The sequence below is a fragment of the Dermochelys coriacea genome, chromosome 6 (assembly GCF_009764565.3).
Source record: "Dermochelys coriacea isolate rDerCor1 chromosome 6, rDerCor1.pri.v4, whole genome shotgun sequence".
NCBI lineage: Eukaryota > Metazoa > Chordata > Testudines > Dermochelyidae > Dermochelys > Dermochelys coriacea.
Genome location: NC_050073.1, coordinates 129,004,267 through 129,029,094, shown reverse-complemented (window position 1 = coordinate 129,029,094; position 24,828 = coordinate 129,004,267).

Genomic DNA, 24,828 nt, shown 5'->3' with positions numbered 1-24,828 from the left:
GTAATATTTCACGTTTCCCCCCATTAATTTGGTCTCTGATAGGGCCCTTATTGTGACAATAGAGCAGAACAGCTCTGGCAGCAGCAGGTAGGGTAGAAAAAACAGACTCTTGTCTACAGAGTAAACTCTCTTATAATATTTGTGCTCCCTTTGTGTTACCACCAAATGTGGCCTAGCACACCTTCAACATCTTACAGTGCTTCATCAAAGAGTGAGGTGGATACAACAGTGTTCGATAAGTTCCCTCCTCAAAGCAATGAGGGCAAAGCATAGCAATTACTTATTTTCTAACCTATTCAGTTAGCACCAGACCCAGATCTGACTGAACTCAGAAGGAGTCTTTTCATGGACACCCCTGTATTGGATTATGATAGTAATTGGAACCACTCAGCCAGCAGCTGTCAATGGGGGAAAAGGTGCAAGAGAGATCAGGCAGGAAAGCTTCCAATTATGAGGGGAAAAAAGTTCCAGAACAATTTTAAAATTAAAATAATTTTTAAAAAAATCCTTAAATTTTAATAAATGTAGTGTGCATCAATCAGCCTGATATGCTGTTTTTGAGATATACTGGATAGATAATTATAACACTATCACACTCCATTCAGGGAATATACTGTGCTGTGTGTCATATAGATTACTGGGGTTTATACAAGCAGTATGACTGCTCTATAGACAGGGAGTGTGCTGCTAAACAATAAAGACTTTCCCCTCACAACTCATCTCCAACACAATGCAAGGAACATGGAGAATAAACAGAAATAATTGGAAGTCTAAGTGCACAAGCTAAATTGGAACCACTGAGACTTAGTGAGACAAATCTCATCACTGAAAAATTGGTATAGAAGAGTATAGCTTGTTCAGAAAGTGAAGAGGGAAAGGGAGGAGGTATTACATTATACATCAAGAATATATATACTTGTTCTGAAGTCCCGAAAGAGGTGAGAGGCATGGCTCCTAAAGGTCTCTGAGTAAGGATAAAAGGGAGAAAAAAACAGGAGTGACATCAAGGTAGAGGTCTACCATAGACCACAAAATAAGCAGGGGTGGATGAGACATTTTTAAACAAATAAGAGAAATAACCCAGAACACAAGACCTGGTAGGAATGGGGGACTTTAACTACCTGCAAGCTGTTAGAAAAATCTCCAGTAAGTTCTTGGAACATACTGGGGACAACTTCTTGTTTCAGACGATGGAGGAAGTAACCAAAGAGACAATCATTTTAGACTCGACTCTAAAAGGCAGTAATTGTTTGCAAATCTGAAGATTGAAGTCAATTCGGGTGAAAGTGATTGTGAAATGATAGATTTCATGATTCTAAGGAAAGGCAGGAGTGAGAACAGTAGAATAAAAAACACTGGACTTCTAAAAGCAAACTTTAATAAAAACGTAGGGACCCGGTAGGTAAGATTCCATAGGAAGAAAATCTAAGGGTAAAAAGAGTTGAGGAGAGTTGGCAGTGTCTCATAGAAACAACATTGAAGCACAACAAAATTATCTCAGAGCAGAGAAAAGATAAGAATAGTAAGAGAACAATATGGCTCCATCAGGAGGTCTTTAATGACCTGAAAATCAGAAAGTAATCCTAAAAAATATGAAACTTGGACAGGTTTCTGAGGTTCAATATATTAAAAAAACAAAACAAACAAAAAATCCAATGCAAGGATGTAGGGAAAAATCAGAAAAGTTAAGGCACAGAATGAGTTTCACTGAACAAGGGACATAAAAGGCAATAAGAAAAGGTTCTAGAAATATATTAGGAGCAAGAGAAAGGTGAAGGAATGTGTAGCGGGGAAAGGAGAGCTAATCATGGAAGAGAACAAGAAGGCTGAGGTGTTTAATGCCTATTTTGCTTCAGTCTTCCCTAAAAAAGTTAATTGGGATCAGAGCCGTAATACAACATTAACAACAACAAGGAGGAAGGAACACAAAACAGCATAGAGAAAGAACAAGTTAAATATATGTAGAACTTTTAGATGTATTCAGGTCAGTATGGCCTGACTCCAGTATTAAAGAATTAGCTGAAGCGACACGTTCTCTGTATGTATATATATATGTATATATCTTCTTACTATATGTTCCATTCTATACATCTGATGAAGTGAGCTATAGCCATGAAAGCTTATGCTCAAATAAATGTGTTAGTCTCTAAGGTGCCACAGGTACTCCTGTTCTTTTTGCAGAACTGATAGTGATTATCTTGGAGAACTCATGGAGGATGGATGAGATCCCAGCGGACTGAAGAGAGGCAAACATTGTATCAGTCTTTAGAAGAGGGAACAAAGAGAACACAGAGAGTTATAGATCAGTCAGCCAACTTAGATACCTGAAAAGATCCTGCAACTAATTTTTAAACAATCAATTTGTAAATACCTAGAGCATAATAGGGTAATAAGTAATAGCTGGCATGGGTTTGTCAATAAAAAATCATAAATTAATCTAATTTCCTCCTTTCATAGGGTTACTGACCTAGTGGATAGGGAAAGCAGATATATCTTGATCTTGGGACAGCTTTTGGCACAATCTCACATAGTATTTTCATAAGCAAACCAGGGAATTGTGGTCTAGTGGCAATTACCATAAAGTGGGTAAGTAACTGGTGGTAAAACTTTACTCAAAGAGTAGATATCAACGGTTTGTTGTCAAACTGGGAGGATGTATCCAATGGGATGGATATCCAATCATAGAATCATAGAATATCAGGGTTGGAAGGGACCCCAGAAGGTCATCTAGTCCAACCCCCTGCTCAAAGCAGGACCAAGTCCCAGTTAAATCATCCCAGCCAGGGCTTTGTCAAGCCTGACCTTAAAAACCTCTAAGGAAGGAGATTCTACCACCTCCCTAGGTAACGCATTCCAGTGTTTCACCACCCTCTTAGTGAAAAAGTTTTTCCTAATATCCAATCTAAACCTCCCCCATTGCAACTTGAGACCATTACTCCTCGTTCTGTCATCTGCTACCATTGAGAACAGTCTAGAGCCATCCTCTTTGAAACCCCCTTTCAGGTAGTTGAAAGCAGCTATCAAATCCCCCCTCATTCTTCTCTTCTGCAGACTAAACAATCCCAGCTCCCTCAGCCTCTCCTCATAAGTCATGTGCTCTAGACCCCTAATCATTTTCGTTGCCCTTCGTTGTACTCTTTCCAATTTATCCACATCCTTCCTGTAGTGTGGGGCCCAAAACTGGACACAGTACTCCAGATGAGGCCTCACCAGTGTCGAATAGAGGGGAACGATCACGTCCCTCGATCTGCTCGCTATGCCCCTACTTATACATCCCAAAATGCCATTGGCCTTCTTGGCAACAAGGGCACACTGCTGACTCATATCCAGCTTCTCGTCCACTGTCACCCCTAGGTCCTTTTCCGCAGAACTGCTGCCGAGCCATTCGGTCCCTAGTCTGTAGCGGTGCATTGGATTCTTCCATCCTAAGTGCAGGACCCTGCACTTATCCTTATTGAACCTCATTAGATTTCTTTTGGCCCAATCCTCCAATTTGTCTAGGTCCTTCTGTATCCTATCCCTCCCCTCCAGCGTATCTACCACTCCTCCCAGTTTAGTATCATCCGCAAATTTGCTGAGAGTGCAATCCACACCATCCTCCAGATCATTTATGAAGATATTGAACAAAACGGGCCCCAGGACCGACCCCTGGGGCACTCCACTTGACACCGGCTGCCAACTAGACATGGAGCCATTGATCACTACCCGTTGAGCCCGACAATCTAGCCAGCTTTCTACCCACCTTATAGTGCATTCATCCAGCCCATACTTCCTTAACTTGCTGACAAGAATGCTGTGGGAGACCGTGTCAAAAGCTTTGCTAAAGTCAAGAAACAATACATCCACTGCTTTCCCTTCATCCACAGAACCAGTAATCTCATCATAACAGGCGATTAGATTAGTCAGGCATGACCTTCCCTTGGTGAATCCATGCTGACTGTTCCTGATCACTTTCCTCTCCTCTAAGTGCTTCAGGATTGATTCTTTGAGGACCTGCTCCATGATTTTTCCAGGGACTGAGGTGAGGCTGACCGGCCTGTAGTTCCCAGGATCCTCCTTCTTCCCTTTTTTAAAGATGGGCACTACATTAGCCTTTTTCCAGTCATCCGGGACTTCCCCCGTTCGCCACGAGTTTTCAAAGATAATGGCCAAGGGCTCTGCAATCACAGCCGCCAATTCCTTCAGCACTCTCGGATGCAATTCGTCCGGCCCCATGGACTTGTGCACGTCCAGCTTTTCTAAATAGTCCCTAACCACCTCTATCTCTACAGAGGGCTGGCCATCTCTTCCCCATTTTGTGTTGCCCAGCACAGCAGTCTGGGAGCTGACCTTGTTAGTGAAAACAGAGGCAAAAAAAGCATTGAGTACATTAGCTTTTTCCACATCCTCTGTCACTAGCTTGCCTCCCTCATTCAGTAAGGGGCCCACACTTTCCTTGGCTTTCTTCTTGTTGCCAACATACCTGAAGAAACCCTTCTTGTTACTCTTGACATCTCTTGCTAGCTGCAGCTCCAGGTGCGATTTGGCCCTCCTGATATCTTTCCTACATGCCCGAGCAATATTTTTATACTCTTCCCTGGTCATATGTCCAACCTTCCACTTCTTGTAAGCTTCTTTTTTATGTTTAAGATCCGCTAGGATTTCACCATTAAGCCAAGCTGGTCGCCTGCCATATTTACTATTCTTTCGACTCATCGGGATGGTTTGTCCCTGTAACCTCAACAGGGATTCCTTGAAATACAGCCAGCTCTCCTGGACTCCCTTCCCTTTCATGTTAGTCCCCCAGGGGATCCTGGCCATCTGTTCCCTGAGGGAGTCAAAGTCTGCTTTCCTGAAGTCCAGGGTCCGTATCCTGCTGCTTACCTTTCTTCCCTGCGTCAGGATCCTGAACTCAACCAACTCATGGTCACTGCCTCCCAGATTCCCATCCACTTTTGCTTCCCCCACTAATTCTACCCGGTTTGTGAGCAGCAGGTCAAGAAAAGCGCTCCCCCTAGTTGGCTCCCCTAGCACTTGCACCAGGAAATTGTCCCCTACGCTTTCCAAAAACTTCCTGGATTGTCTATGCACCGCTGTATTGCTCTCCCAGCAGATATCAGGAAAATTAAAGTCACCCATGAGAATCAGGGCATGCGATCTAGTAGCTTCCGTGAGTTGCCGGAAGAAAGCCTCATCCACCTCATCCCCCTGGTCCGGTGGTCTATAGCAGACTCCCACCATGACATCACTCTTGTTGCACACACTTCTAAACTTAATCCAGAGACACTCAGGTTTTTCCACAGTTTCGTACCGGAGCTCTGAGCAGTCATACTGCTCCCTTACATACAGTGCTACTCCCCCACCTTTTCTGCCCTGCCTGTCCTTCCTGAACAGTTTATAACCATCCATGACTGTACTCCAGTCATGTGAGTTATCCCACCAAGTCTCTGTTATTCCAATCACGTCATAATTCCTTGACATCACCAGGACCTCCAGTTCTCCCTGCTTGTTTCCAAGGCTTTGTGCATTTGTATATAAGCACTTGAGATAACCTGTTGATCGCCCCTCATTCCCAGTATGAGGCAGGAGCCCTCCCCTCTCAGACATTCCTGCCTGTGCTTCCTCCCGGTATCCCGCTTTCCCACTTACCTCAGGGCTTTGGTCTCCTTCCCCCGGTGAACCTAGTTTAAAGCCCTCCTCACTAGGTTAGCCAGCCTGCTGGCAAAGATGTTCTTCCCTCTCTTCGTAAGATGGAGCCCGTCTCTGCCCAGCACTCCTCCTTCATGGAACACCATCCCATGGTCAAAGAATCCAAAGCCTTCTCTCCGACACCACCTGCGTAGCCATTCGTTGACCTCCACGATTCGACGGTCCCTACCCAGGCCTTTTCCTTCCACGGGGAGGATGGACGAGAACACCACTTGCGCCTCCAACTCCTTTATCCTTCTTCCCAGAGCCACGTAGTCCGCAGTGATCCGCTCAAGGTCATTCTTGGCAGTGTCATTGGTGCCCACGTGGAGAAGCAGGAAGGGGTAGCGATCCGAGGGCTTGATGAGTCTCGGCAGTCTCTCCGTCACATCACGAATCTTAGCCCCTGGCAAGCAGCAGACTTCTCGGTTTTCCCGGTCAGGGCGGCAGATAGATGACTCAGTCCCCCGGAGGAGAGAGTCCCCGACCACCACCACCCGCCTTCTCCTCTTGGGAGTGGTGGTCGTGGAACCCCCAACCTCAGGACATCGCATCTCATGCCTCCCAACCAGCGGGGTCTCCTTCTGCTTTCTCCCCCCAGACATATCATCTGGTCCACTCTCCGCATTGGTACCTGTGGAGAGAACAATGTATCCACAGGGGTCAGTCCTGGTTATGGTCCTACTTAATATTTTCATGAATGACTTGGATAATATGCTTATAAAATTTGAGTCTGACACCAATCTCTGAGGGGTTGATAGAATTTTGGAGAAGAGGATTAGAATTCAAAATGACCAGGGCAAATTAGAGAATTGGGCTGAAATCAACAAGATGAAATTCAATAAAGACAAAAGTAAAATACTACACTTAGGAAGGAAAAAAATCAAAGGCTCAACTACAAAATGGAGATTAACTGGCTAGGCAGCAGTAGAAAGATCCAGGGGTTATAGTGAATCACCAAATGAGTATGAACCAACAATGTGCTGTATCTGAAAAAGCTAATATTCTGAGGTGTATTAGCAGGAGTGTTGTATGTACAACACAGAATTTAATTGGCATTGTCTGGAGTGCTGTGTCCAGTTCCGGGCACCACACATTAGGAAGGATTTGGAGAAACTGGAGAAAGTCCAGAGGAGAGCAACAAAAAATGATAGGTTTAGAAAACCAGACCTATGAAGAAAGGTTAAAAAATCTCCATGTCCAGTCTTAAGAAAACTGTGGGAGGACCTGATAACAGTCTTCAGCTGTGTTAAGGGCAGATATAAAAAGGATGGTGATCAACTGTTCTCCGTGTCCACACAAGGTACAACAAAAAGTAATCAGCTCAATGTACAGCAAGGAGATTTAGGTGAGATATTGGGAAAAAACTTTCTAACTATAAGGATAGTTAAGCTCTGGAAAGGGCTTTCAAGGGAGGTTATGCAATGCCGCTAACTGGAGGTTTTTAAGATGAGGTTGGACAAACACATGTCAGGGATGATCTAGATTTCCTTGGTCCTGCCTCAGAGCATGGGATGGACAAGATGATCTCTCGAGGTCCCTTCCAGCCCTGCAATTCTATGATTCTATAATACTTCAGTTCCACCTATATTAAATACAGGTGTGGTCTCTCCTCACTGAATGCCTAACACCAGGTACAAATAACAGAAGAAAATATTATTTAGCAGCTCTAACTGAAGTGTGATCCTGCTTGGTTACACCAGAACTGGCTTTTATAGAACAAAGTGAGATCAATAATTGATGACATTACAGTGGGTGTTTAAGAGGAACTGATATACAAATACATTCCTGGGCAGAACGGAAAGACCTCAGGAGGAAACATAGGCCGTGAGAATGATAAATACAACTGAAGCACACTTCAGGGGCCTTGTAGGTGAGAAGGATGGTGGAGTGGATAGGACAGTGGACAGGGCTCCAGAGAGTTCTTGGCTCAGCGACAGGTCCCTGAAAATCTGGTCTGACTTGTGGCCACAAAGGGAATCTAAGGGCCAGGTTCACTTGTGCACAGAGTCCAGAAGTGGGGCTGGGTTTCTCAAAGAGCTCTGCTCCAAGTTAAGCTCCTGAAGAAGGGTGAGATTTCTGTAAGTGCTAAACACCCACCAGTTTCCCCTGTGACACCAACGGGCAGGTTTTCAATGGAGCCCCGCACCCACTGTGCACCCAGTGTGTTAAGATCCCCTGAAAAATTTCGTCCCAATCTGGGGGCTGAGCCTTTCTGAAGGAATTCTGGCTTCAATCTGCAGAGATGACTGCAGAAGAAGGTTGGAATAACAATGAGTAGAAGGAGACTGTGATGTGAAAATGTCATTCTCATCTGCCCTATGGGCGGGTGGCATGTGTGTGCATTTGTTGCAAGGAGCTCCTGGCCCTCAGGGACCGTGTACGGGCTTTGGAGACCAGGCTGGCTGAGCTGGAGGGAGACAGAGAGAGACATAGATGAGACTTTCCAGGACACAGCAGAATGGTCCCAGCCCCCGTCTGACAGCCTCTGTGCTGTTGAGGAGGATGAAAGTCTCAGGCAAGGAGAACATTCAACTGGAGCAGAGGGAAATGATCCCATAATCGGGACCCTCCTTCCAGATGATGTGGTGGTATCCTCTTGAACTGAGGATCTCTCTCCAGGGAAGGGAACTCCAGTTATTGGGAAGAGACAGGTGTTAGTAATGGGAGATTTGAATCATTAGAAACAGAGAGCTGGGTTTGCAATGACCAGGAGAACTGCATGGTGACTTGCCTGCCTGATGTGAAGGTTGCAGATTTCTTGAGACATCTACACAGACTTATGTGTAGTGCTGGGGAGGAGCTGGTGGTTGTCATACATGTAGGTACCAATGACACAGGGAAGGAGAGGAGAGAGGCCCTGGAAGCCTCTTTAGGCTGTTAGGAAAGAGATTGAAGTCCAGGACCTCCATGGTAGCATTCTCTGAAATGCTTCCAGTTCCACGTGCAGGGCCAGTTAGACTGTCAGAACTGCATGGTCTCAATGCGTGGATGAGACGATGGTGTAGGGAGGAGGGGTTTAGATTTATTAGGAACTGGGCAAAGTTTTGGTAAAGGGGGAGCCTATACAGGAAGGTTGGGCTCCACCTAAACCGAAATGGAACCAGATTGCTGGCACTTAAATTAAAAAGGTTGTTGAGCAGTTTTTAAACTAAGGGCTGAGGGAAAGCTAACAGGTGTGGAGGAGCACGTGGTTCAGACAGAGACATCGCTTAGGGGAGGATCTATTAATGGAGATTCTGTATGCCCTAGTAAGGAGAAGAGGATGGAAGATGATAAAATAGAGGTAGGATCTGATGAGAAACGGTCTAATGAAAGTGGCAAAGAGTTCTGTGGCACCTTATAGACTAACAGACATATTGGAGCATGAGCTTTCGTGGGTGAATACTTACTTCGTCGGATGCATGTAGTGGAAATTTCCAGAGGCAGGTATAAATATGCAAGCAAGAAACAGGCTAGGGATAATGAAAAAAAGTCCCATTCAATTACATCATGTAATGGCAGACAGCTAATAAGTGACAAGTTTTTAAAGTGCTTATATACTAATGCTAGGAGTCTAAATAATAAGATGGATGAACTACAGTTCCTAGTATTACATGAGGATATTGATATGAGGCATCACAGAAATTTGGTGGAATGAGGATAATCAGTGGGACACAATAATACCAGGGTACAAAATGTATCAGAAGGACAGAACAGGTTGTGCTGGTGGGGGTGTGGCACTATATGTGAAAGAAAGCATAGAATCAAATGAAGTAAAAATCTTAAATGAACCAAACTGTATCATAGAATCTCTATGGATAGTAATTCCACGCTTGAGTAATAAGAATATACCAGTAAGGATATGTTACCAACCACCTGACCAGGATGGTGATTGTGACTGTGAAATGCTCACGGAGATTAGAGAGGCAATTAAAATAAAAAAAATCAATAATAAATGGGGGATTTCAACTCTCCCCATATTGACTAGGTACATGTCACCTCAGGACGGGATGCAGAGATAACATTTCTTGACACCTTAAATGTCTGCTTCTCTATTATGGTCTCCACCATAATAGAGGTTCACCTTAAATGTATACCCCAAATAAAAAAACATAATAAAAGAACCCCAAAAGCACCACCATGGCTAAACAATAAAGTAAAAGAAGCAGTGAGAGGCAAAAAGGCATCCTTTAAAAAGTGGAAGTTAAATCCTAGTGAGGAAAATAGAAAGGAGCATACACTCTGGCAAATGAAGTGTAAAAATATAATTAGGAAGGCCAAAAAAGAATTTGAAGCACAGCTAGCCAAAAGCTCAAAGTAAGAGCAAAACATTTTTTAAGTACATCAGAAGCAGGAACCCTGCTAAACAACCAGTGCAGCCACTGGACGATCCAGATGCTAAAGGAGCACTCAAGGACGATAAGATCATTGCGGAGAAACTAAATGAATTCTCTGCATCAGTCTTCACAGTTGAGGATCCGAGGGAGATTCCCAAACCTGAGCCATTCTTTTTAGGGGACAAATCTGAGGAACTGTACAGATTGAAGTGTGGCCATTCTTATGTTCTTATGAGTACAACGGGACATTCTGAAAATGTCCAAGTGGCAGTGTTACAGGTTTTATCCTATGTTGTTGATGGACTCACTTAGGGTACTATATGAAACAAACCTATCAGAAGTTCTCACTTTCCTGGTCTTAATCTTAATTTACTGGAAGAAATAAGATGCAGATGATTGAAATGGAGCAACACTGATTTACACCAGCTGACGATATTACACTGTTTACTCACGTACAGGAGTGAGGGTGATGTCATCACACAATACTCCAGCCCTGATAACAAGCTCTTTCTGTAACCTTAGTAACCAAGAGTTATGTGGTTGTTCAAATATGGACTGCTTGCTGGTTTCAAAGCCTTTGAAATGGTGTTAGATTCAGTAAAATTTATTCCAACAATCTGTATTTGATGAGTTTTTGTTAACCAAACATTTTCTGACATTTGAATCATCATTTCTTTTAATTCAATGGGTTGTTCTCCACGGATACAGGGGGAAAGGAGATTTACATTTGCAAAGTTCCCCTAGGAGATTAGTTTAAATATTGAAGAGATTTCCTAGAAAGCTTTGGAATTAAACCTATTTGTCATCTTGGAAACAAGTAAAGAGCCAGGAAAAAAGTTGGAGTCATTTTATTACAGTTAGAACTTTATTTTTCCATGTTCATAGAATGACAGAAATGCTGGGCTGGAAGGGACATTGAGAGGTCATCGAGCTGAGCCTCCTGCACTGAGACAGGACCAAGTCATCCTAGACCATCCCTGCCAGGTGTTTGTCCAGCCAGTTCATAAAAACCTTCAATGATGGGGACTCACAGACTCCCTCAGAAGCCTATTCCAGAGTGTAACTACCCTTAGAGTTAGAAAGTTTTTCCTAATATCTAACCTAAATCTCCCTTGCTGCAGATTAAACCCATTACTTCTTGTCCTATTTTCAATGGACTTGGAGAACAATTTATCACTGTCCTCTTTATAATAGTCCTCATATGTGAAGGACTGTTATCTGTCCCTTTTCAGTCTTCTTTTCTCAGTGTCTGCTGGTTTTTGGGGTGAAACCACCTACATTTTTCAGGGTGGTGGAGTGCTGGCAAACCCCGCTCTCCAACAGCCGGGCAGGGACAAAGGTTCAGGAGTGAAACCTGAGGAGTCTCCAATCCCTTTTGCAGGAGAAACCAGTCCAATATCACACCATAGTACCATAAATAGTTATTTTGTGCAGAACAAATGAAGCCCTTTTTTTCTTAAACCGTTCCACATTTTGCAGCACCTCTGTCTGCAGTGGAGCAAGTGGTGCCAGCCCATTGCAAGGAATGAATTGTCAGGCTATTAATAATTCTGACAGCAAAGCAAATTGCTCAAGCAGACAGTCATTTAAATGTATAATCCCATATGACCATCAGACATGGACTGATGGGGGCACGGGGCACTGTAGAGACCTTTATCCCGGTTAACTGGATGTGTGGACATTCCTAATTTTGGGAACACAGGCCAGCACATGGAACCTACATTTCTGACGAGCTCTGGGGCTAGAGATTTTATTCATGCAGAGATAAGAGGCAGTGTATTAAATGAAAGTTCTGTAGTCTTCTGATATAAATGGTGCTTTAATATGGCAAAATAGTTCAAGCAAATTTACTTTAGCGTGGATCCTGGTATATCTCTACCACACACTTCTCAGGTCTGGTAAAACTAATCAGTGAAAACAGATTTTCCCCAATATTGTGTAAGCTCTCAAAATACAGTAATTGGGGGCATATCTTTATTGTCATTAGAGCTAGAGCTGGCTGAATAGTTAGAAAATAACTGATTTTCAAATAATTATGTCAATTAAAGTTCCAAAAATTAAATCTCACTATGATTATTCACAAATGTTTGGGCAGTTTCCAGTTTTAAGAATTTTATCATGTAATTATTTATCTGAAAATTTGTACCAAAGATATGTTTCTTGTTAATTATTCTGTAGCTTTTAAAATTGTTAGTCAATCAGTGAACAGAAATAATACCATGTTTTTTATGTAGCCAATCACACCACACTATTAGAAAAGCTGGACATGCACAAATCCATGGGGCTGGATGCAATGCATCCAAGGGTTCTGAAGGAGTTGGCTTATGTGATTGCAGATCCACTGGCCATTATCTCTGAAGACTCATGACGATCAGGGGAGGTCCCAGATGATTGGAAAAAGGCAAACATAGTGCCCATCTTTAAAAAAGGGGACGAAGGAGAATCTGGGGCACTACAGACTGGTCAGCCTTACCTCAGTCCCTAGAAAAATCATGGAACAGGTCCTCATGGAATCCATTTGAAGTAATTGGAGGAGAGGAAGGTGATCAGGAACCATCAACATAGATCTACCAAAGGCAAGTCACGCCTGACCAACCTGATTGGCTTCTATGATGAGATAACTAGCTCTGTGGATATGGGGAAAGTGGTGGATGTCATATATCTTGATTTCAGCAAAGCTTTTGATACGGTCTTCCACAGTATTCTTGCCAGCAAGTTAAAGTATGGATTGGATGAATGGACTATAAGGTGGATAGAAAGCTGGCTAGATTGTCGGGCTCAACAGGTAGTGATCAACAAATCAATGTCTAGTAGGCAGTCGGTATCAATCGGAGTACCGCAGGGGTCGGTCCTGTGGCCAGTTTTGTTCAGCATCTTCATTAATGATCTAGAGGATGGGATGGAGTGCACCCTCAGCAAGTTCAAGGATGAAACGAAGCTTAGGGTTAGTAGTAGTAGGGGAGAGATAGGTATGCTAGAGGGTATAGGGTCCAGAATGACCTAGACACATTGGAAGATTGGGACAAAACAAATCTGATGAGATTCAACAAGGACAAGTGCAGAGTCCTGTATTTAGGAGGGAAGAATCCCATGCACCGCTACAGGCTGGGGACTGAGTGGCTAAGCAGCAGTTCTGCAGAAAAAGACCTGGTGACTACAAAGGATGAGAAGCTGGCTATGAGTCAGCAGTGTGCCCTTGTTGGCAAGAAGGCTAATGGCATATTGGGCTGCATTAGTAGGAGCATTGCCAGCGGATAAAGGGAAGTGATTATTCCCCTCTATTTGGCACTGGTGAGGCCACACCTGGAGAATTGGGTCCAGTTTTGGTCTCCCCACTAAAGAGAGGATGTGGTCAAATTGGAGAGAGTCCAGCGGAGGGCAATGAAAATTATTAGGGGGCTGAGGCACATGACTTATGAGAAAAGGCTGAGGGAACTGTGGTTATTTATTCTGCAGAAGAGAAGAGTGAGGGGGGATTTGATAGCAGCCTTCAACTCCCTGAAGGGGGGTTCCACAGAGGATGGAGCTCGGCTGTTCTCAGTGGTAGCAGATGACAGAACGAGGAGCAAGCGTCTCAAGTTGCAGTGGGGGAGGTTTAGGTTGGATATCAGGAAAAACTATTTCACTAGGAGTGTAGTGAAGCACTTGAATGGCTTCCCTAGAGAAGTGGTGGAATCTCCTTCTTTAGAGGTTTTTAAGCATAGCTTGTGGGATGATTTATTTGGAGTTGCACCTGCTTTGAGCAGTGGGTTGGACTAGATGACCTCGAGGTCTATTCCAACCCTAATCTTCTATGATTCTATGAATTAATAATTTATAGTCAATGAGAGTAATTCATAAACAACCCAAAGATAGTACACATTATGTATACTATTTGACAAATACTTCCAAATAACAGACATTCCTAGAAAATGAGGGTACTTTGTAATGAATATTATTAATAATAATCAGTAGTTTGACCAACTCTAAACCAACCTGAATTTAAATTCATAGGGCTGGTTACCTGTTTGTATAGAATTCTCTTAAGCATTTAAAAGACCTTGTTGGGTCTTCTCAGTTGAGTAAATGCTCTCCAGTGTGTGGTAATGATTCCTCAACTGGGCCCTAAATGACAGGCTTGAGGCTGTGTTAGGAGCTGTAAACTGATTTCTAAATACTTAAGAAAAAGTTTTATTAGAAAGCGTGCCTATGGGTCTGAGTTCTCCAGTCAAGCACAACTTGCAAGGCACATCAGTTACATGCCCTTTAATCATGAATTCTCACAATATCTCAGAATTTGATCACCTCTAGTGATGTGAAGGTTATCAAATAAAAGCAAGGCTGACCTCTACTTCATTGGGGTCTTTCTTTTCATGAGCATCTCCTGACAGAACCTTACCAAGTGTCTCATTACATAGCTATTTGGGTCCTTTTTACTGTTGTCTAAACAGTTGATGAGCCTCTCAGTGTGGTAAACTTAGCTGAAAGGGCTCTTCTTCAGGGAATATCCCAGGTTTTTGGCATACTTCACACTGCATGGCTATTGGCATGTTTTGAGGTTTAGAAATGCTATTCCCCTTTTCTCTCCAGATTGCTATTATTCTGCTATTTACTTGACCTAACATGAGGAAACATCATGTCCTTAATTTCTGAGGTTCATTTATCTCAATATAATTGACTTGTGGTCTATTGAGTGGGATAAAGTTAGGCTCTCTCATCTTTGTGGCAGTTCATACTGGAATAAATGTATGGTTTTATCCAATGTATTTCATAGCCTCAAAGATGGAGGCTAGGGAGGTGGTAGAATCTCCTTCCTTAGAGGTTTTTAAGGTCAGGCTTGACAAAGCCCTGGCTGGGATGATTTAACTGGGACTTGGTCCTGCTTTGAGCAGGGGGTTGGACTAGATGACCTTCTGGGGTCCCTTCCAACCCTGATATTCTATGATTCTATGATTCTATGGAAATTCATTTATAATACCGATAATTTCCCAAAGCAACTTCTCAAGATGCCTGTGATACTAATACCAATATTGGCTTATTAAATTAAGCCCAAGTCCAACTATAGTCCTGTAAATTAGGGGTCTGACCCACCACCTAAGTTTTAACTGTTTTTCACTTAAATCAAAGGAGCGGCACTAGTGTGAAACTGCAAGCTTGCAATGCTGAAACATGCCCATAGTTTTTATTCTGAGTGTTGTGATATGTGCTATCAGATGTGTTATCTCTGATACTGTGTTCAGCACTACAGATTACACAAAAATAGAGACGGTGCCCCAAAGAGCTTACAATTAACCCTTGTGCATTTGTTAGACTTTCTTAGAGCTACAGCCAGTGGCTCAAGTTTCAGGATGGAGACCAATGGAAGCAAACTGGCTATTTTGTCATGTATGCGGGACCCCAAACAAGGTTTTGTTTCAGAGTGCAATTAAGCAGAACCTGGAGAAGGATGAAGAGAAGTTCTTTGGAGCTCATTTAGCTGACACTATAGATATGGCAACTGGATGTGCTGGAAAAGCTGAAAAACTGCCACCGCAGGTACCTGCTCTCAGTAAATCTCAGAAAACAGACAGTTATTCAGTCTAGTTATAGATGAGTCTGTCCTTGAACTGACAAATCTATGAAACTGTCTGCTCACATCCGTCTCCTAACAGTCTTGCTCATTGCAGACTTCAGGACAATGATTGTAACATGCTCCGGACAATACCTTCTATCCATGTCATTATATTTGAATTGCTCAGGTCTTTGCAATCTTTCCAAAAAACATGTTCCCCCTTTGAAAATGCTGTAATAACTCATTTCCTGTCAAATTTAAACTAGTAACTAGACCATTCTGATGCTAAATTAAATTGTCTCATCCAGCTGCACTGATAAAAAGGGAAAAAGGCTGCATAGTTCTAGAGCTGAACACTACTGGCATGGAATCTGCTGTCGTCCACTTTTCCTGCAGCCATCTTAGTTTCTCACTAGAGGCCTAATCCAAAAATACATTGAAATAAATGGCAAATCTCCTATTGGCTTTAAAAGGCTTCAAGTCGGAGCCTTAATTCACACCACACGAGTGTATTTTGTATTAGGAGTGTCTTCTTTTTCCTGTCAGAACCTGAGGAATAAATATGCCTTCACCAGTTTAAATATACTGTATAATAAACACACATTTCTAACTGAAAAGCCACATTTGAAAGAAAAAGTGAAACATTCTGTTTCACCCTTATTGAAATGCTTCATTTAATTTTTCTTCTAAATGAAATTTTGTGAAAATAGGCACATTCCAGCAGAACATTTCAACTTCAACAATATGGTGATTTCTGAGGGTAAAAAACTTTCCACTGGAAAATTTTCAGCCACCTCTACTAATAATATTTCACTTCACTTCTCTGACTTATCAGACAAGAGGGGAAGATCTCTGTATCAGCTTTTCACCTTTCAATAGGCATCGTTTGTAAGTGTTTTCTTTTTTTATTCCTTTCTAAGCCTTTATGTATCTCATTTAAGATGTGCCTTGAAACTGGAGTATTCAACATAACTTCAAGAGGTGAATCCAGGAGGGACAATTCTGCAGACAATTTCCAGGGAAATTTAAACAAAATTTTCCTGTACTCTGTTTGCAGTCCTTGTGTGTTCCTTTTCCATGCACATTCTAAGAAACAATTTTACAAGCAGGAATGTTCACCGATACAGTGAATTTTAAATAAATATTGGAGATACTTGGAAAAATTAATTTCTAGTTTTCCAAAATTGGAAATTTGCAGAAGAACAGTAATTCTAAGAGTTACATGTGGCTTGTGGATACAATCAGAATGAACAATACTTTACATACTTGTTTTATTTTACTACCACGAGTAGTCTCATTAATTTCAATGGAGCTACTCACCGAAGAAAAGTTAAGCAACTGCATAAGGAGTTGCAGGATCAGGACCTAATGCAGCTGAAAATAGCAATTTCAAGTATTTAATACTGTCTGTCCACAAATTATTTGCAGAACATAATTATTTAAACAGGTTTTAGAGTGGTAGCCGTGTTAGTCTGTATCAGGAAAGACAATGAGGAGTCCTTGTGGCACCTTAGAGACTAACACATTTATTTGGACATAAGCTTTCATGGGCTAAAACCCACTTCATCAGATGCATGGAGTGGAACATACAGTAGGCAGGTACAATATACAGCATATGAAAAAATGGGAGTAGCCTTACCAAATGGTGGGGGGTGATCAGTTCTAATGTGCCAATTCAGTTCAGATGGAAGTGAGATATTCTCAACAGTTGACAAAAAGGGGTAGAAACCACTTTTGTAGTGCTAATGAGGCCAGAAACAAACACACATACACTCATTCACTCACTCTCTCTCACACACACCAATCCCCATACTGATTGACATTAAGACATAGCAAAAAATAAAACGAAGTCTGAATATACTTGGCGACCAAACAGGCATGTTAACTCCTGTGGTTGTTTCTCTGAGTACAGGACCAGCAGTCATGTTTCCAATAGGCACGGGGGCGAGGAGAGAAATGTTGCAGTATAGTCTGTTGCAGGGCTAAGTTCAGCAAAGTCAAAAGCAGCAGGATCTCCCTGTGATTATTTTCTTTAATAACAGAAGCCGAAGGTGGGAGAAGTGATGCTGGAGCGCACTGTCAGCACATCGATATGTTCTCACCTTCCACATTAGAACTGTGTCACAAAGAAGGCTCCCTCAGGAGTTATTATCGTTCTGGCCCTTAACCTGCCAAAAGTAATCATGTGTAGAGCATCCAGGCAAGCCACTGCATTTCCTGAGCCCAGCGCGGGAGCCACCTGGCTTACAGAACACTGCCCTTTGGTAATCTCCTATGGCAAACCCAGGGGCGTACATATGTAATCTCTGAGCTGACCTGACAATATTTCATTACCAAGACGCTCACAGAAGAGTTCTTTATCCTCAATTTCACATCCTGCCCCACCCACATCAAAGCTCCCAGCTACCGCTTACCAGCATTCACCCTGGTTGTGATGTCACAGCTAGAATAGCCACCATCAAAAAGCCAGCACCTAACATGCATTGACTCCAGAGCCCCACTGGGCCCCCCCCCTGCAATGAGCATATTGCCCAGAGTCCAGACTTATTGGTTCCTGCTTTGTTGTGTCTGCCAGCCCGGTGCTCCTGCTGGACCCCGTTGAGCACTGGTCACCATGACCGAGTCCAGCCTGGTTCAGGCCCAGCATCCTGTCTCTGAGAGTCATTAACATGAAATTCTTCAGAGGAAGGTACCAGAAACCCCCTCACTGGCAAAGAAATAGCTACCTGCAGGTTTTCCTCTCACCTCAGGCAACTAGCAACAGGGTTGTACCTTGAAGAAGTTATTAATGTATATCTATATAATTTCTTTATTTTGGATTCCTACAATCTACCCCGGGCTATAGGCATCTCTGACATAGGTTTTAAAGAATACAATAAAATGTGTGTGTCAAGGATGCACCTATACTTACAGGCTGAAACTTGCCAACCTTTGCTCCGTATCCTTCAGGTCATTGCCCTGTGGATAGTGCAGAGAGGTGGCCATTGCTGAATGAGTTGTGGATTATTGTCAATTTTTTAAATGAGGATGGTTGTGGAATGAATAGTAGTTGCTTCAAACTCCAGACCCACCGTTTCCACTCTGTTGGAGCTTGTGTGCTCATTTCCGTTAGTCATAGGCTGCGGGGACTCAACACACTTCCGCTCACATGAATCTCTCCTGGGGGTTGGTTTTCTAAGCCTGAGACCAGATGCAAAAACGGTGGCCATGGCCACCTTAGCTCCTGCTGAGCTTGTGCTTAACTGAGTACCGGGTCTCAATAAGCTGCACCAGCACAGGAGTTGCAATCAGCCCACACGCCATGGTAATGGAGACAGGAGCGCATGCTTCAACTGTCATCAGACCATGGCTCATGGATTCATGAGAGTGACCATTTGTGCACTAAACATGAGCTGAAGGAGAATCTATTCTCACTACTGCATCCTGAGATGAAGCCAATAGTGAGACCAGAAGTGCAGATAAATGACAGGCAGCTGCTGTTCTATTAGCTAACAGCCTGTTTCCAACTAGCTACCCCAAACCAGTATCCCCAGCGATCACGGATCTCACCTTGCTGATCCTAAGAGCCCCCGGTCAGCAATGTTCTGCCATCCCCTTGGCTTCCATTAGCAGGTGCTGCAGCTGGGAGCCCAAGTTGCAGGCTGCAGAACAGAACACATTGGGCATAACAAAAACCAAGTCCTCAGACAAACAAGCCAATCCCTCTATGACACATGGGAGACTCTCTTCATTTGCCAGCTGCACACCAAGTGCTAGGCAGGCCGCCTAGCTACGCACTTCATGCACTGCCACTCACATAAAAACATGCATCCCACTCCCTGGGCACTGGCGCACTCCTGCCTTACCTGGTCATAATGGCCGGGTGTTTCCGATTGACCACTCAGATGCAGAAGCCATAATAGGTGGGAGAAGGCCAGAAATCAGGTCACCACCCAATATTCCCCCTCTCTCATGGGAGTTCCCAGAGATGCTGTGAACGAAGTCAAACCAAGCCCAGGCTTGGGCTCAGTTGCTCAATCCAAGGCTTAAAACATACCTTCTTGGTGTAGCCCTCTATCATAACCATACAGCTAAGGGTAGCCTAGAATTCCTCCTTACCTGTAAGGGGTTAAGAAGCTCAAATAACCTGCTTGGCATCTGACCAAAAGGACCAATGGGGAAAGAAGATACTTTCAAATCTGGTGGAAGGGATACTTTGTTTGTGTGTTCTCTGGGGAAGCAGAGATGCATCAGGTGAGAAAACTCCTTCTACTAAAATCATCCTGAGTCCCAAAATTGCAAAAAGAGTAAGTAAATAAGACAAGACGAGTTAGATTATCTTTTGTTTTTAACTTGTAAATTTTCCTTGTGCTAAGAGGGAGGTTTATCCCTGTTTTTTGTAACTTTAAAGTTTTGCCTAGACGGGAATCCTCTGTGTTTTGAATCTGATAACCCTGTAAAGTCACCTTCCATCCTGATTTTACAGAAGTGCTGCTTTTACTTTTTTTCCTCTATAATAAAGTTCTGTTTTTTTAAGAATCTGGTTTATCTATTTGGTTGGTAGATTATTCTCAAGCCTCCCCAGGAAAGGAGGTGAAGAGGTTTGGGGAGATATTTTAGGGACCAGGAACTCCAAGTGGTCCTTTTCCTGAATCTGTGCCTCACTCACATGGTGGTGACAGCAGCATCCATCCAAGGACAAGGAAGGATTTGTGCCTTGGGGAAGTTTTTAACCTAAACTGGTAGAAATAAGCTTAGGGGCTCTTTCATGCAGGTCCCCACATCTGTACCCCAGAGTTCAGAGTGGGGAGGGAACTCTAACACCCTCCCTTAGCACCAACGTGCTGCCTACAGATAAGCACTGACACACATCAGGCTTCTCTGCCCAGAGCCTTGGAAAGAAACAAAGCCCTGCTTTTGCTGGGCTCATTAGGCACTGAATAGAATGGGATGCTCCAGAGACAAGGGCCATGTGAAACTGAGGGAAAGACCAACCCTAATGCAAAAGCCTGAAAACAGCCTGTCTAATACTTGCTCTACAAAAGCAAAGCCAGGTTTCCATTCCCAGGCTGCCCTCTGGCGTCCTGGAGAAGGGAATGGGGGTCAGGCAGATCTCTGAAGAACAACCCAGGTGGCTCAGCTCCCTACCGCAAACCATCAAGGACCCCAAACCACCTAGAGGGGTGAGGGCAACACAGGAACAAATGCATGCACCCACCTGGCTACTATGGCTGGAATCCAGCAAACGAACAGACCAGCAGCATGATGTCAGCAAAACAAAGCTCCCAGGGCAAAATCAACCTCTTCCCTCAGCCAGCTGGTTAAGGCATTCCCCACAGTGTGGGGAGCATCTGGTCAGTTACCTCCCCACCCAAAAAAGCAGGGACTTGAACAGGCTGCTGCTAGCTCTGAGCTAAGTGCCCAAACCACAGGACTATAGGACAGGCTGATGCAGAGTTCTCTTGTTGAAGCTGTTCCACTGTGTGTAAATAATTCAATATTAATTTGGCCAGAAAAGGAGAGAGAATAACTCGATAGTTCAGGGGCTAGGAGTGGCACCTGAAAGCAGGCAGATCCCTGTTCAAACCTCTTCTCCCTAGCAGGCAGAGGGGGGAATTGAAATAGGGTCTGTTAACATCCTACATGAGCTATGGGGAATATCAGCCCCTCTCCCAGATGTTAGGTGTGTTCTGAGTACACCTAGTAGATTGAGCCCTGCAGGCAAGAGAGGTGTTACCCTGCCTATCTTCATCTGGTCTGAGGGTTTCATAGGGGCATTGGTGTGAGTCAGAGGCAGCAATTTTGGGGGGGGGGGGGGGAGGGAAGGAACCTTTTGCAGCAAAAATGTTGGCAGCAGCCGAGTGGGGGGTTGGTGGATTGCAGCAGTGCAGATGTCCCTTTCTGCATCTAGCCCTAACTCTTTCCAGTCACTATCACCCTGGCAAGATTCAGATTGGTCATCTGCAAAAGAAATAGCCCATTACCAGACTGTAGACAGCAAAGCATTTATTTGCTCTGCTTGGGTGTATCATCTCCAGTCAGCTACAGATGGGGAGAGAGGGAGGATCACAACTAAATGCTATTGGTGCAGAGATCAAATAAATCTGCTAATGAAATCACTGTGGCTGGATGCAGCTGTAGTGAATAATGTCATTTCACCAGGACACTGTAAGAGGGCCATGTGCTCAGGGCAGTCTCTTTTAGCTCTGGCTGAGGGATAGAGCCTTCCATGGGGAAAGAGAAACTATTAACTAGAGAAAGTCTGGTAAAAAAAAAGCCAGTCTTTGACTGATTTAGCATGGGCTGGAGGAGGCTTTCTTGGAACTTCTGATTTGAAGCTCTAGCTGAGAGCCATTCTTTTCTGTTCAGCACCTGGGCTTTTCAGTCTCTAATATCCCTTCCTTAGATACTGTGTTGGACTGTAACTAGCCAGATAAATAGTTGCTATCTATACAGGCCCCTGCCTGATTCATGCAGATTAATTTATCTGGACAGCCAGCTCTAACTATTTCTAACAGAAGAAATATCATGCACACAGGGAGACATAAAATGTCCTAAACTACATTGGTGAATTTACCCTTTCACTTTCAGAATGATTCAGAAGTTATAATCCAAACTGCAGGGTACAGATACTTTAGAGTGCCTTTTATATATTTACCATAAAGTATAATCACCAATCCAAACAGCACTTAACTAAAAATATCTTTGTTTATGCTCTTTGATCATTAATTAGAGTGGGCTGCATTATTTAAATAAAATCACTCCCATAACTACCAGGAGTACAAGCTGCCATTCTGGCACTAGTGTGTGTCATTAAACACACATTCCTTTAAAAACCCACCCATACAATTAGCTCTGGAGTCATTCCACAGGGGAGGTGCTGCTTGCCTGAGTTTATGAGGTGACAGCTGTTTGACTAACAGATGTCTGTGCTGGAGTGATGGGGGTGTGTGCACTTTCATTCTGATGAAGCAAACGTTCCTAAAAAGAACTTATTCAGATGTTTAAATAGAATTAACCACATAATTATTTTAAAGGTTTTAAGGCTTTTACTCAATGAGCCACCCACTCTATTAATGTGAAACAACCAGATGAACATGTGATAATGGCATTAGTTGCTGCTATTTAGGGGATCTATGCTCAGGAGCATAATCAGAACATCTGTTCTCTGGGCTGGGTAGGGGTGGCACAGACTTCACTCCTGAGCACCTCCTTGGGAGTTGCAGGTGCTCTGGATCTATCCAGATCCCACCCCTAAATATCTACTCTGTGGAAAGAGATAGAGCAGCTGGAGTTAGCTTGGTGACTTGCTAATGAGAGCACCTGGATTTACTGCACAACTGTGACATAGACAAGACCTCAGCTGCCATGAAGAGGTTTCCTGATGTTTTGCCACAACGAAGGTGAAGCTTAGAATTGTTCTTAACTATGAAAGAGGGTTACCCCCATGCTCAGCTCTGATAACCTCTACTGCTGCTGCCGTATCTCTGTGTTCGAGCTGCTAGCAGGGTCTTGTCATCATAAACCTGTGAAAGTGCAGACCCCTGCTTCACAGCCACGAGTCGTGTCAGTGGCTGTTTCCGAAAAGATGAAGCCAATAGTCAAAGGGACTAAGAAGTTGGTGAAGTGAAAGGCTGTGCCTGCAGCCCTGCTCTAGGTTCAGCTGCTAATACAGTTTGAAGGGATAGCGGAGTTAGAAAAAACATGTGCTCCTCTTAACAAAGGAAATACTGGATAATAATGTTGTTTAAGAAATGGAATCATAAGCTGATAATTATATTGTTTCATTTAACACCTTAGGTGACACTTGGGTTTTCATGACCAAAAGGAAAGCAGAGGTTGGTTCTGGCAGTGCACTAAGCTATACTAGACGCTTTGGCAACATGGCAGTGTCCGAGGAACATAAGGCAGAGAGTCTGCCTGTTGATTTGGGAAGTGTTAAGCTTCAAATCCCTTTGCAAGGTAAAGAGATTGAACAGACAGAGCTGCAAAGCAAACAAAGGGATTGGGAAGAATATTTAACTTCTCAACAGGTGAAAAGTAAACTACACGTTTTCTTCTGAGTGCTTTATAGCCTAAAATTCTCAGTATAATCTATAATCTAAATATGCTGAAAATATACAGAAGGAAGGATCAGGAGGTAGGTGCTAAATTTAAGATCATGGGTCAGAGTTTTAGCTATAAATCAGCATGTTTCCATTCCCCATTCTAGTCCTATATTACCACAGGTCTGTGAGGTAATATGGAGGTAATAAGAGAGAAAACTTGAATTTCTTGTAACTTTCTATAGGTAGCAAGCCTTTGTCTACTGGCTTCTTCAATTAGCCCTTTATGTGTCTCTTTAAATGGACTTTTCTGCTCTGTTAGCAACATTTTAAGGGAGAGTTTTTATTGCTTTTACTCCAAATTGCTGGCCCTCACAGAAAACTCATCTCCAATCTGGCAGATCTGTGAGAATGATATTTTCTTGTGAGGAATGGTGCTGTGTCTGTGAATATTTCACCATTTCTGGCAGTGAACAGCACTTTTAGGAATGTGAAATTTCACTTTTCACTTCTCTCAAAAAAAACCCCTGAATTTGTCGCTAGCTAAAACTTGATTTTCGTAGATAAATTTAATCTTCCTCAGCAGAAAGAGTTTTGTGAAGCAAAATGGCATATTTCCACCAGCAGAAATTGCCTTTCATAAGTGAAAAAAGGTTCAAGGCATTTTTGTGCCCTAGCTCAGCTGAGATTTCCCTACAGCTGTGCCAGCAATGAGAACATATTAATTCAGTAAATGTATGCTATGTGCGTGTACATGGAGTGAAAGGTGCAAAGCACGACCCCTCTCTCCACTTTGTGGTTCTCATCAGATAACCTGTAGCATTGCCATCCTGCTTGTCAGATTGTAGATAAATCAGAAGGCATGGTGCTTTGGTTTAGGCACAGAACTGGGCATAGAGAGATTTGGATTTAATCCTAGTACTGACACAGATTTCCCATGTGAGCAGAGGCTACTCACTAAATCTGTCTAACCCTCAACTCCCATCTGTTAAATGGAATCATCATTCCACTGAGATTGTAAACTTGCAAGTTTACAATCTTCCATTACACGTATGTACAGCACCCAGGGCAAGGGGTTTGTGTCGGTCCCAAGGGGGGGCTGCGATACACTCAGTGAAGCCATGCCAGGTGCATAAGTATAACCGGTTTTATTGCCGAAGCATAATAAGCCTCACAGCCTTCATGCATTACTAAATACATGCTTTCTAGCCAGCAAGCAAGCAATGCTTATGCCCCTTCTGCTACGGACAGTCCTGGACCCTCCTGCCTTGTCCTTGAGGGCTCATAG